This window comes from Triplophysa dalaica, chromosome 7 (assembly GCF_015846415.1).
Source record: "Triplophysa dalaica isolate WHDGS20190420 chromosome 7, ASM1584641v1, whole genome shotgun sequence".
Taxonomy (NCBI): Eukaryota; Metazoa; Chordata; class Actinopteri; order Cypriniformes; family Nemacheilidae; genus Triplophysa; species Triplophysa dalaica.
In genome coordinates, this window is record NC_079548.1 from 21,029,665 (window position 1) to 21,042,966 (window position 13,302).

The 13,302-nt window shown below is 37.3% G+C and overlaps 1 long non-coding RNA gene across 1 annotated transcript; it reads right to left on the minus strand.

The window, feature by feature from the left end:
- Positions 1-2,356: 2,356 nt before the first annotated feature.
- On the minus strand, positions 2,357-4,686 carry LOC130426742 (uncharacterized). The gene is made up of 4 exons (XR_008907222.1): positions 4,257-4,686; positions 3,752-4,179; positions 3,463-3,629; positions 2,357-3,332 (listed from the first exon to the last, which is right to left on the minus strand). It is a non-coding gene; the product is annotated as an uncharacterized LOC130426742 (long non-coding RNA).
- Between the last annotated feature and the right edge of the window lie 8,616 nt (positions 4,687-13,302).

Below are 13,302 nucleotides of genomic sequence, written 5' to 3' on the forward strand. Positions count from 1 at the left end.
TGATGAGATGAGATGAGATGAGTTGATGATGAGATGAGATGAGATGATGATGAGATGAGATGAGATGAGTTGATGATGAGATGAGATGATGATGTGATGTGATGAGATGATGATGTGATGTGATGATGATGAGATGAGTTGATGATGAGTTGATGATGAGATGAGATGAGTTGCTGATGATGATGATCTATTCGCTGAATCCAGTTGTTCTTCAGGTGGCCGCTGATGCCACTTAGTAGGTGTTGAAACCAAAAGGTTTCGTGCAAGTTTTTCTTGCCTTTATGTTCCCTTACGCTCATCACCTGAACTCAGCCGGCCTCACATTAGAGGTTAAGAAGATCAAATCATTGTTTTTGTTCAATCGCAAAAACCAACATTCTTACAAGTATCAAACAGGCAGATTTTTTTACATTTAGGCCCCAAATATTAAATAACTAATTGTACAAGTTTCATGTTTAATACCAATTGTATTATTTAACAATTTAAATATTTCAACATTGACTTCATCATTTCATTTTGAGTAATTTGGCCCTCCGTGATATATAAATTGGTTAAATATAGTCCTAAATTGTACGGACATTTTGAGCTTTTGGTTCTTAACGTTGCGTAGCCCGTGATTCCTCCTAAAGTCAGTAAAGCTGGACCCAATGTCGATGAGAAAGAAAACGTGCAGGTCATACAGCTCGTGCAGAAACTGGAGGATTTTTGCCAAGAACAGTGAGCAGCTTCACCGCTCAGGACAAAATCACGGACTAATACAACTACACGACGGTTTTCTGACATGCAAATATGCAGAGATTAACGACGACGCTACACGACAAACACAGCCAGAAAAGTTCAGGTTCAAAGTGTAGAAAACACAAAGGACAAGAAAAAACTGAAGAAAACCTGCTTTCAGTCGAGGTGTCCCGTCCCGACGATTCCTCGGTCAAGGCTCCGATGAAAGAAGCTGTTGCTGTAGTAAATCCTCTCCGATAGACTCCTAAATCCTTATTCCGGCTGTAAGCAGTTTGTATGCGGGATTCATAGTGAGAAATATACAACAAACTATCTCCCAAAGGCAAGAGACGCTGACTTTTGATAACATTCTCTGAAACATCTTTCATTGCGCGTCTGATGCTGTTGATCCTGTATGACGTAGCCATTAGAGACGCCACGCCGCCATCTGATTGGAGGAAAGGTGTTCTATTAACCAGCTCTTGTCATTGGCTGTTTTATAAAATACTTTGTTTACATTTTTGTAACCTGATTCATTTCAAAACGAGTCATCTGTACAATATATAAAATGTCCAGTTGTTTATTTCAGGAATCGTGTATGTTGTTTTTTCTATTGTCACATCCTAAGCCTTTGTTTTATATAATAAATGAAGAAACTAATTAAAACTCATTTTTTAAAAATCTTGATTATGTATTTTTTTAATATATTTTCAACAGTGTAATATGTAGCCTATATAATATAAACTGCTAACATATATGACAAATATTTTTACATTAGCATTAATTCATCAAAATAATTGAAAAGTTTCATAGACATGATTTTAGTCTGTATAAATGACATGTACACATAAAACATGAAGGCAACAATTTGTTTACAGCATTTCTATTGTTTTTCTGACAGAACTAGACAAAAATGACCGATAGGGGATGTTTTCCACAATAGGCCTTTTTTATATGAAAAAATGCAAGTAGTAAGTTAGTTACAAATGAACATAAAATATAGGCAAACTTCCCATTCTCACAGTTTTAAGGTCAGATGTAGGTTATTGTCCATATGACATGCTATTTCATGCATTCTGACTTCTTTACACTGTTAAATGTGCTGGTTTATCATGCTTAACATGGTCAACTTGTTAAGTTGGACGTAGTATTTCTGTGCTTGATCTACTCCCACTGCACTTCAAGTTGTTTCGTAAAGTCTGGATCCCTGTTTCGTAAAAGAGATCCTATTCCTTTCATTGGGCAATTCGGAGGGAAATTGAAATTGATTGTCGATTCCCAACCCTAACTTTAATATTCAAACATGTGTCAATAAATACATTACACAATAACATTTAATATAATAACAATTAATATATTCAGTTGTTCTTGCTGGAGGTGGTACTCTGATGAACACTATTTATCTTCACTAAATTTATGATTCTTTATTTTATTTCAATGATCTGGTGTCCATGTACCAATAAAGAAATTGTTGTGAATTTCATCTGATTACAAGCAACTCTTTGAAAAAAGGTGTGTTAAATAGCATTATTGATAATCATTTAACACCACTGTAGAGTCAGAGAGGATCAACATTGTTATGTGATATACTTTCCTATACAATGTGATATAGATTAGTGATTATAAAGATATAGGAGTTACCAAAAAAGAATGAATAAAACCAACATGAAACTAAAACAAAGTAACCTGTGTGATTTATTGCAAATCTTCTGAAACCACGCAACAGCTTTGTGTGGTGAACAGACTGAAAGTGACTATTTATTTAAGAATAGGAAGGTACCAGCTCGACCCTACCCACATGATAAGAACACCCTCATCAGTGTCCTGACTGCTGTTCATCTCCTGCTCTCTTCCCTCACTGGTGTCTCCTAACTGCATGGGACTCAATTGGAGAGCAACAGATACAGTGATGCTCAGTTTGTTGCATCACATGATTGTAGCCCCCTTGTGGCTCCTTCTACAGATTACACATGGTGCAGTCCTGAACCGAAGTAACCAGACAGTTCAATCATTTTAGGGGGAAATTAATGAATGCAAAATTGATTTTAAACCGAAAAAAATTATTCTCTAGATCCTCTGGAACAGGAAATTACTTTTTTGATAGACAAATCAGCCAGTATTGTATGTAGTTTGTAGATTGTAAATAATGTAAAACTGATATTAAAGTTTATCTTAAAACCTGCATTTACTAAATTCAAGTGGGCAAATTAACTTTCGGACAATAAAAAACCTTTTTTCTCACATAGAGAAGTTCGGTTTTACTTGTTTACTTGCAAAATATGGAAGACATAACTAATGTCGACCAGAGAAAAAGGTACGTTACATTTCTGTATAACCTTATCTTCTTTAAGCCTGGTCAAATCAACATGTGTAAACTTACTGTTACTAGCAACTACTGTGCACACGTTTATTGTAGAAGATTCAGCATACTGAAGTACAAAACTCTGGCTCATATCATTTCTCAATGCTTGGTCTTCTTTCTTCTGTTTTTCTTTTTTAACCTTCTTGTTTTCAACTTTTTATCTGGTTTGAGTCCACTGTTTTGTAATAGTCCTGCTGTCATCTTGGTCTCTGCTGGTTTAGGATCAGTTTCTGCCGGTCTGGCTTTGGCTGCGCTATGGAAGGGTTTGTTGAGTTTATCTTCATTGGTCATTATGGATGTTTTATTGAACGACTCATTGTTTTCCCCAGAGCAGTTTATAAAAGTCTTGGGATATTTAGATGAATGGATTTTGTGTCTCTTACCTGTAAAATGGCAGTGATTTGCAGTCACACATTAAAGGATTGTTGCCCAGGGTGAGGTGCTGCAGGCCAGTAAGTGATGAAAGGTCAGGTAACTCTTCTAACTGATTCTCTTCCAGAGATAAAGACACCAGGCCAGGACCAAACCATGCCAGAGACTTTGCACTCATCTACTTTCACAATACAGAAGAGAAAACAGTGGACATTTTATAGATTAAGAACAGATGGGTATTTCTTAGTTATATGAAATTCTCATTTCATATAATATAAACAATAAAATATTATCCTCTACCTTCTGAAGACCCATTCTATCAATATACAAGTGTTTTAGACCTTTAACGACACCCCGAAACGCTCTCGGACCAATCCAATGGACTTCGGTCAACAGAGGTGCCTTGCCTAGCGCATCACTAGGCACTTCTGTCAGCTTATTATCTCCAAGATGGAGAACGTCCAGATTGGGAGCTGAATCCAGTGCTCTAGAAACTATGTTTGTGATGGTGTTATTGGCGAGATGCCCTGGAAAGCTCCACCCTCGATGTCATGAATCTTACAGACGTCCAAGTGAAGGGACACCACCTCGGGGATGTTAGTGAAACTGTTGCCAGGTAGATAATGGAAGTGGTTGCCAGGCATGTTCAAAAGGAGAATGGTGCCAGGGAAACCAGTGGGTACTTTTGTGTGACCACGTTCCTCACAGGTGGGGTGTCGAACATCAGACTGACGGAGAGAGAAAGAGAATAGTTATAGAAAAGAAGGCGACAAATCAACAATCGTCTCCTCTGACTTTTTCTCACCTTACAGTAGCTATTCTTTGGACATGTGTTTTTCTTGGAGTTGGTTTTTGGTGTAATCTTTTTTTATCCTCGGTTTTCCTCTCTCCTTCTTTCTCTGAATCATCCTGCATCAACTCATCTTGTTGTCTGCAGCGGAGGTCCTGTTCCTGCACAGTCTCTAAAGGTTCTTCTGAGAGATATGGCGGCCAAGCACAGGCACCATGAAACTTTATCCCGGACTTCTGTGTCCATATCTTCAGGCCCTGCAGTAAACAAGTACTGACCTGATGGGGTTTCCTAAAGGACAGCGAATGAGACAAAGTGTTGCATTTTATATAAAATTTATTAATCTTGCAAATTTCGCAAAAAAGCACGCACAAAAATTTGATCTCGAGTCTCAATGAGTTTTGAGTAAAATGTTTTGCATAAAATAAAGAGAAATGGTGGTGATATTTTACAGACATTTTTATTTAAAAATTTATATCATTGACTGATGACACCAAATGACCTTTAATATGTTATGAATTCCGTTAATGTCAATTAGTACACATACTTTCTATAGTTTTAATACAATTATTTAACAATTTTTGTTAAACAAATAAAATATCAGATTAAAAACGTTTTAGAAAACTTCAACCATACCAATGTTGTACTTGAAGGGACTGGTGCTGTGGCTTCTCCTTCAATATATAAATACTTGTATGTGGTTTTGACAAATATTAATCAATCATTATTCAGCATTATCTCATATTATCTTGATGATTTAAGCATGATTAACACAAACCATTTCTGATACAGAATGTAGAAAATAATTCATTGTTAAAGTCTCTCTCTTCCTGCTAGGTCAGTGTGACTGTGAAAAGGGACTTTTTATCATCATGTTCGAAAAACATATTCTGTTAGCTCACACTCTACCCTTGAGGAAATACACACTCTACCACTTGTGTGTGTGATTGTATTGTTTCACGAAAGTGAGAAAGAGTGGAAAATCACGAGACAGTCGTAACGTTTATGTTTTAATTCCTTTTATATACATGCCAGTCATCTTTGATCATTTATAGGACTATATGTCCTGTCTCATGACTCCAGAAGTGTTTGAGAGCTTTGTGTTCTTGTTTATCTATTGATAACCAATCATGTGAGCTTGATTTACCCAAGTAATGACGTAGTTAGTTGACTCTGTTAGCTTAAATACTACAGTATTTTGTGTTAAGGCAGGTCGGCCCTCCGTACTCCTTGAGAGAGCTGAAGCTGACTTATGCTCGCAAAACTACAAACTATTTTTCTTGAGTACATCATATTTTTTTATGATTTTTTACTTTTTATTGAAGTGGCAGTTGAAGTTATTTTACATTTCAGAAAAATAAAATAAAGCAACAGAAACAGACAAGAATGAAGCTGAAATATTTTATTGTTATCTTAGACTTTTGTGAGAATACAAAAATGAATAAGTTTAGTTATATTTTATTATTTATACTTATTTTCAGTCACAGAGTTCTTTAATTTAAGAGGAATATATTTGGGCAAGATTAGATTCTGTAATTTATTGCAGGTTGGAGAACTGTATTTAGGGAAATTGAAATGTTCAATAATTTATGTAATGATAATAAAAATATATAAAAAAAATGTGTATCGGAATCGGCAGGTTTCACTTATAATAATCGGCAAAGAAAACTGCAATCGGTGCATCTCTACTTAAGACCCATCTCTTCTGTGAATACTCGACAGACAAATTAAAAAAATATAACATAAAATAACTAACCCTCTCTCATTCTCTCAACAGGTAGTGAATCTAGCGTTTGTTGAAACAAGTTACTTTGTATTATCACCTGTTGTATTACTGCTCCTGTATGACATATCGCTTATTGCTCCCTGAACTCTCTGTAAGTCGCTTTGGATAAAAGCGTCTGCTAAATGACTATATGTAAATGGAACCAACATGTTGTCATCATAATATCACATTTAAATGTTTCTTTACACAATAAAAATAGATGTATATGTAATTCAGAAGGGGCCCCTTACAAAAAAGTTCATCTCATTTGGGGGTCCTTCGCATAGTTTTAAGTTTAAAACCCCCCAGACACATGCATAGTTAGTGACAGGTATATTCAAGTACAGTAAGTCGTATATGCGCAAATGCTGCGCAGTTAGGCTGTGTTAAATATATTATGCTGCTTCAAGATTTGAGTATTTGCGTTTAATCTGCACATGCAGCTTTGAAAATAGCCAAAAATATAACTAAATTACCATGAAAAATATGAATAAATCTCTGCAAGCCATTGGCGATTATGACAAGAGTAAACTCCACATATCCTCCTGCAAACTGTAAGAGAAAATGGGCAACAAGGAGGCTAAAAGCTGCAGTCTCTAGCGTCTGTCGCTAGAGCGTCTCTGTTGGTTGGGGAGTGAGCTGGCCTCCCTTCCAAATCAAAAAACCCAAAGAGGGCAGTGCTGACTTGGCAATCCACAAATATTGATGATCTCAGACGTATCAGCTGTGGATTGCTTGCTGCTTTACTTGAAGGAGGCTGTGCACAGCACAACTGGGTGAGCCTTGGCATATCACAAGTGACTCATGGAGTGCTAAAGATGTATTGCACCTTATAGCAAATCTTCCACTTGAATGATGAGTTGGTGTTGAGATGAGTTGGTGTTGATGATGAGATGAGATGAGTTGGTGTACCACCAGAAAGAAGAGGTTTAGATTGGACACAGCTCATCAGGTTTCATCACACTGTTTCCTTTCATAAACTTTTACTGTCACTCTGCTTTCGTTAAAGTCTTTATGCAGATTTGGTTGGCAAATCATCACAATTTGAATAATTGTACACTATGATATAGAGCAGTATTCAGTGACAGTTGTGTCTCAATGTTTGCGCTGAAATCAGCAGGCGACTGTTGTTGAGAGCTGAAGTGCAGATCTGCATGGAAAGTACGGTACATGCAACTACTGGAGTTCGTGTGCCAAGAACAGTTCGGCCAAACTGCTCAACGCAAAGTTGAGACAAGGCATACAAAGATGAAACTGTGATGAACCGTGTCAAATCTTAACCCTGAGGATGAGGATGAGGGGATGAGGTTGAGGGGATGAGGATGAGGATGAGGGGATGAGGTTGAGGGGATGAGGATGAGGATGAGGGGATGAGGTTGAGGGGATGAGGATGAGGGGTTGAGGGGATGAGGATGAGGGGATGAGGATGAGGGGATGAGGGGATGAGGTTGAGGGGATGGGAGGGGATAGGATGAGATGTGATGAGTTGATGTTGATGTTGATGTTGATGTTGATGGAGATGGAGATGAGTTGATGATGATGATGAGATGATGATGAGATGAGATGAGATGATGATGAGATGATGATGAGATGAGATGAGTTGATGATGAGATGATGATGAGATGAGATGAGTTGATGATGAGATGAGTTGATGATGAGATGAGATGAGTTGATGATGAGATGAGATGATGATGAGATGAGATGTGATGATGATGAGATGATGATGAGATGAGATGAGATGAGTTGATGATGAGATGAGATGATGATGAGATGAGATGAGTTGGTGTTAATGATGAGATGAGATGAGTTGGTGTTAATGATGAGATGAGATGAGTTGATGATGTGATGAGATGAGATGAGTTGATGATGAGATGAGATGAGATGAGATTAGATGATGATGTGATGTGATGATGATGAGATGAGATGAGTTGATGATGTGATGAGATGAGATGAGATGAGATGAGTTGATGATGAGATGAGATGATGAAGAGATGAGATGAGTTGGTGTTAATGATGAGATGAGATGAGTTGATGATGAGATGAGTTGATGATGAGATGAGATGAGATGAGTTGATGATGAGATGAGATGAGATGAGTTGATGATGTGATGAGATGAGATGAGATGAGTTGATGATGAGATGAGTTGATGATGAGATGAGATGAGTTGATGATGTGATGAGATGAGATGAGTTGATGATGAGATGAGATGAGATGAGTTGATGATGTGATGAGTTGATGATGAGATGAGATGAGTTGATGATGAGATGAGTTGATGATGAGATGAGATGACGCCACTTAGTATGTGTTGAAAGCAAAAGGTTTCGTGCAAGTTTTTCTTGGGATGGGATGGGATGGGATGGGATGGGATGGGATGAGATGAGATGAGATGAGATGAGATGAGATGAGATGAGATGAGATGAGATGAGATGAGATGAGATGAGATGAGATGAGATGAGATGAGATGAGATGAGATGAGATGAGATGATGATGATGATGATGATGATGATGAGATGAGATGAGATGAGTTGATGATGAGATGATGATGAGATGAGATGAGTTGATGATGAGATGAGATGAGTTGATGATGAGATGAGATGATGATGAGATGAGATGTGATGATGATGAGTTGATGATGAGATGAGATGAGATGAGTTGATGATGAGATGAGATGAGATGAGATGAGATGAGATGAGATGAGTTGATGATGAGATGAGATGAGTTGATGATGAGATGAGATGAGATGAGTTGATGATGAGATGAGATGAGATGAGATGAGTTGATGATGAGATGAGATGAGATGAGTTGATGATGAGATGAGATGAGATGAGATGAGATGAGATGAGTTGATGATGAGATGAGATGAGTTGATGATGAGATGAGATGAGATGAGATGAGTTGATGATGAGATGAGATGAGATGAGATGAGTTGATGATGAGATGAGATGAGTTGATGATGAGATGAGATGAGATGAGATGAGATGAGATGAGATGAGTTGATGATGAGATGAGATGAGTTGATGATGAGATGAGATGAGTTGATGATGAGATGAGATGAGATGAGATGAGTTGATGATGAGATGAGATGAGATGAGATGATGATGAGATGAGATGAGATGATGATGAGATGAGATGAGATGAGTTGATGATGAGATGAGATGAGATGAGTTGATGATGAGATGAGATGAGATGAGATGAGTTGATGATGAGATGAGATGAGTTGATGATGAGATGAGATGAGTTGATGATGAGATGAGATGAGATGAGTTGATGATGAGATGATGAGATGAGATGAGTTGATGATGAGATGAGATGAGATGAGATGAGTTGATGATGAGATGAGATGAGATGAGTTGATGATGAGATGATGATGAGATGAGATGAGATGAGTTGATGATGAGATGAGTTGATGATGAGATGAGATGAGATGAGTTGATGATGAGATGAGATGAGATGAGTTGATGATGAGATGATGAGATGAGATGAGTTGATGATGAGATGAGATGAGATGAGATGAGTTGATGATGAGATGAGATGAGATGAGTTGATGATGAGATGATGATGAGATGAGATGAGATGAGTTGATGATGAGATGAGTTGATGATGAGATGAGATGAGATGAGTTGATGATGAGATGAGATGAGATGAGATGGAGATGAGATGAGTTGGAGATGAGATGAGATGAGATGTGATGAGTTGGTGTTGATGAGATGAGATGTGATGAGATGTGATGAGTTGGTGTTGATGAGATGAGATGTGATGAGTTGGTGTTGATGAGATGAGATGTGATGAGATGAGATGAGTTGATGATGAGATGAGATGAGATGAGTTGATGATGAGATGAGATGAGATGAGATGAGTTGATGATGAGATGAGATGAGTTGATGATGAGATGAGTTGATGATGAGATGAGATGAGATGAGTTGATGATGAGATGAGATGATGATGTGATGTGATGTGATGAGTTGATGATGTGATGTGATGAGATGATGATGTGATGAGATGAGATGAGATGAGATGAGATGAGTTGATGATGAGATGAGATGAGATGAGATGATGATGAGATGATGATGAGATGATGATGAGATGAGATGAGATGATGATGAGATGAGATGGTGTTAATGATGAGATGAGTTGGTGTTAATGATGAGATGAGATGAGTTGGTGTTAATGATGAGATGAGATGAGATGAGTTGATGATGAGATGAGATGATGATGTGATGAGATGAGATGAGATGTGATGTGATGAGATGATGATGAGATGATGATGTGATGTGATGTGATGTGATGAGATGAGTTGATGATGAGATGAGATGAGTTGATGATGAGATGAGATGATGATGTGATGTGATGTGATGAGTTGATGATGTGATGTGATGAGATGAGATGATGATGTGATGAGATGAGATGAGATGAGATGAGATGAGATGAGATGAGTTGATGATGAGATGAGATGAGATGAGATGAGATGAGATGAGATGATGATGAGATGATGATGAGATGATGATGAGATGAGATGAGATGATGATGAGATGAGATGGTGTTAATGATGAGATGAGTTGGTGTTAATGATGAGATGAGATGAGTTGGTGTTAATGATGAGATGAGATGAGATGAGTTGATGATGAGATGAGATGATGATGTGATGAGATGAGATGAGATGAGATGTGATGTGATGAGATGATGATGAGTTGATGATGTGATGTGATGAGATGAGATGATGATGTGATGATGATGAGATGAGATGAGTTGATGATGTGATGAGATGAGATGAGTTGATGATGAGATGAGATGAGTTGCTGATGATGATGATCTATTCGCTGAATCCAGTTGTTCTTCAGGTGGCCGCTGACACCACTTAGTAGGTGTTGAAAGCAAAAGGTTTCGTGCAAGTTTTTCTTGCCTTTATGTTCCCTTACGCTCATCATCTGAACTCAGCCGGCCTCACATTAGAGGTTAAGAAGATCAAATCATTGTTTTTGTTCAATCGCAAAAACCAACATTCTTACAAGTATCAAACAGGCAGATTTTTTTACATTTAGGCCCCAAATATTAAATAACTAATTGTACAAGTTTCATGTTTAATACCAATTGTATTATTTAACAATTTAAATATTTCAACATTGACTTCATCATTTCATTTTGAGTAATTTGGCCCTCCGTGATATATAAATTGGTTAAATATAGTCCTAAATTGTACGGACATTTTGAGCTTTTGGTTCTTAACGTTGCGTAGCCCGTGATTCCTCCTAAAGTCAGTAAAGCTGGACCCAATGTCGATGAGAAAGAAAACGTGCAGGTCATACAGCTCGTGCAGAAACTGGAGGATTTTTGCCAAGAACAGTGAGCAGCTTCACCGCTCAGGACAAAATCACGGACTAATACAACTACACGACGGTTTTCTGACATGCAAATATGCAGAGATTAACGACGACGCTACACGACAAACACAGCCAGAAAAGTTCAGGTTCAAAGTGTAGAAAACACAAAGGACAAGAAAAAACTGAAGAAAACCTGCTTTCAGTCGAGGTGTCCCGTCCCGACGATTCCTCGGTCAAGGCTCCGATGAAAGAAGCTGTTGCTGTAGTAAATCCTCTCCGATAGACTCCTAAATCCTTATTCCGGCTGTAAGCAGTTTGTATGCGGGATTCATAGTGAGAAATATACAACAAACTATCTCCCAAAGGCAAGAGACGCTGACTTTTGATAACATTCTCTGAAACATCTTTCACTGCGCGTCTGATGCTGTTGATCCTGTATGACGTAGCCATTAGAGACGCCACGCCGCCATCTGATTGGAGGAAAGGTGTTCTATTAACCAGCTCTTGTCATTGGCTGTTTTATAAAATACTTTGTTTACATTTTTGTAACCTGATTCATTTCAAAACGAGTCATCTGTACAATATATAAAATGTCCAGTTGTTTATTTCAGGAATCATGTATGTTGTTTTTTCTATTGTCACATCCTAAGCCTTTGTTTTATATAATAAATGAAGAAACTAATTAAAACTCATTTTTTAAAAAGCTTGATTATGTATTTTTTTAATATATTTTCAACGGTGTAATATTTAGCCTATATAATATAAACTGCTAACATATATGACAAATATTTTTACATTAGCATTAATTCATCAAAATAATTGAAAAGTTTCATAGACATGATTTTAGTCTGTATAAATGACATGTACACATAAAACATGAAGGCAACAATTTGTTTACAGCATTTCTAATGTTTTTCTGACAGAACTAGACAAAAATGACCGATAGGGGATGTTTTCCACAATAGGCCTTTTTTATATGAAAAAATGCAAGTAGTAAGTTAGTTACAAAGGAACATAAAATATAGGCAAACTTCCCATTCTCACAGTTTTAAGGTCAGATGTAGGTTATTGTCCATATGACATGCTATTTCATGCATTCTGACTTCTTTACACTGTTAAATGTGCTGGTTTATCATGCTTAACATGGTCAACTTGTTAAGTTGGACGTAGTATTTCTGTGCTTGATCTACTCCCACTGCACTTCAAGTTGTTTCGTAAAGTCTGGATCCCTGTTTCGTAAAAGAGATCCTATTCCTTTCATTGGGCAATTCGGAGGGAAATTGAAATTGATTGTCGATTCCCTACCCTAACTTTAATATTCAAACATGTGTCAATAAATACATTACACAATAACATTTAATATAATAACAATTAATATATTCAGTTGTTCTTGCTGGAGGTGGTACTCTGATGAACACTATTTATTTTCACTAAAGTTATGATTCTTTATTTTATTTCAATGATCTGGTGTCCATGTACCAATAAAGAAATTGTTGTGAATTTCATCTGATTACAAGCAACTCTTTGAAAAAAGGTGTGTTAAATAGCATTATTGATAATCATTTAACACCACTGTAGAGTCAGAGAGGATCAACATTGTTATGTGATATACTGTCCTATACAATGTGATATAGATTAGTGATTATAAAGATATAGGAGTTACCAAAAAAGAATGAATAAAACCAACATGAAACTAAAACAAAGTAACCTGTGTGATTTATTGCAAATCTTCTGAAACCACGCAACAGCTTTGTGTGGTGAACAGACTGAAAGTGACTATTTATTTAAGAATAGGAAGGTACCAGCTCGACCCTACCCACATGATAAGAACACCCTCATCAGTGTCCTGACTGCTGTTCATCTCCTGCTCTCTTCCCTCACTGGTGTCTCCTAACTGCATGGGACTCAATTGGAGAGCAACAGATACAGTGATGCTCAGTTTGTTGCATCACATGATTTGTAGCCCCCTTGTGGCTCC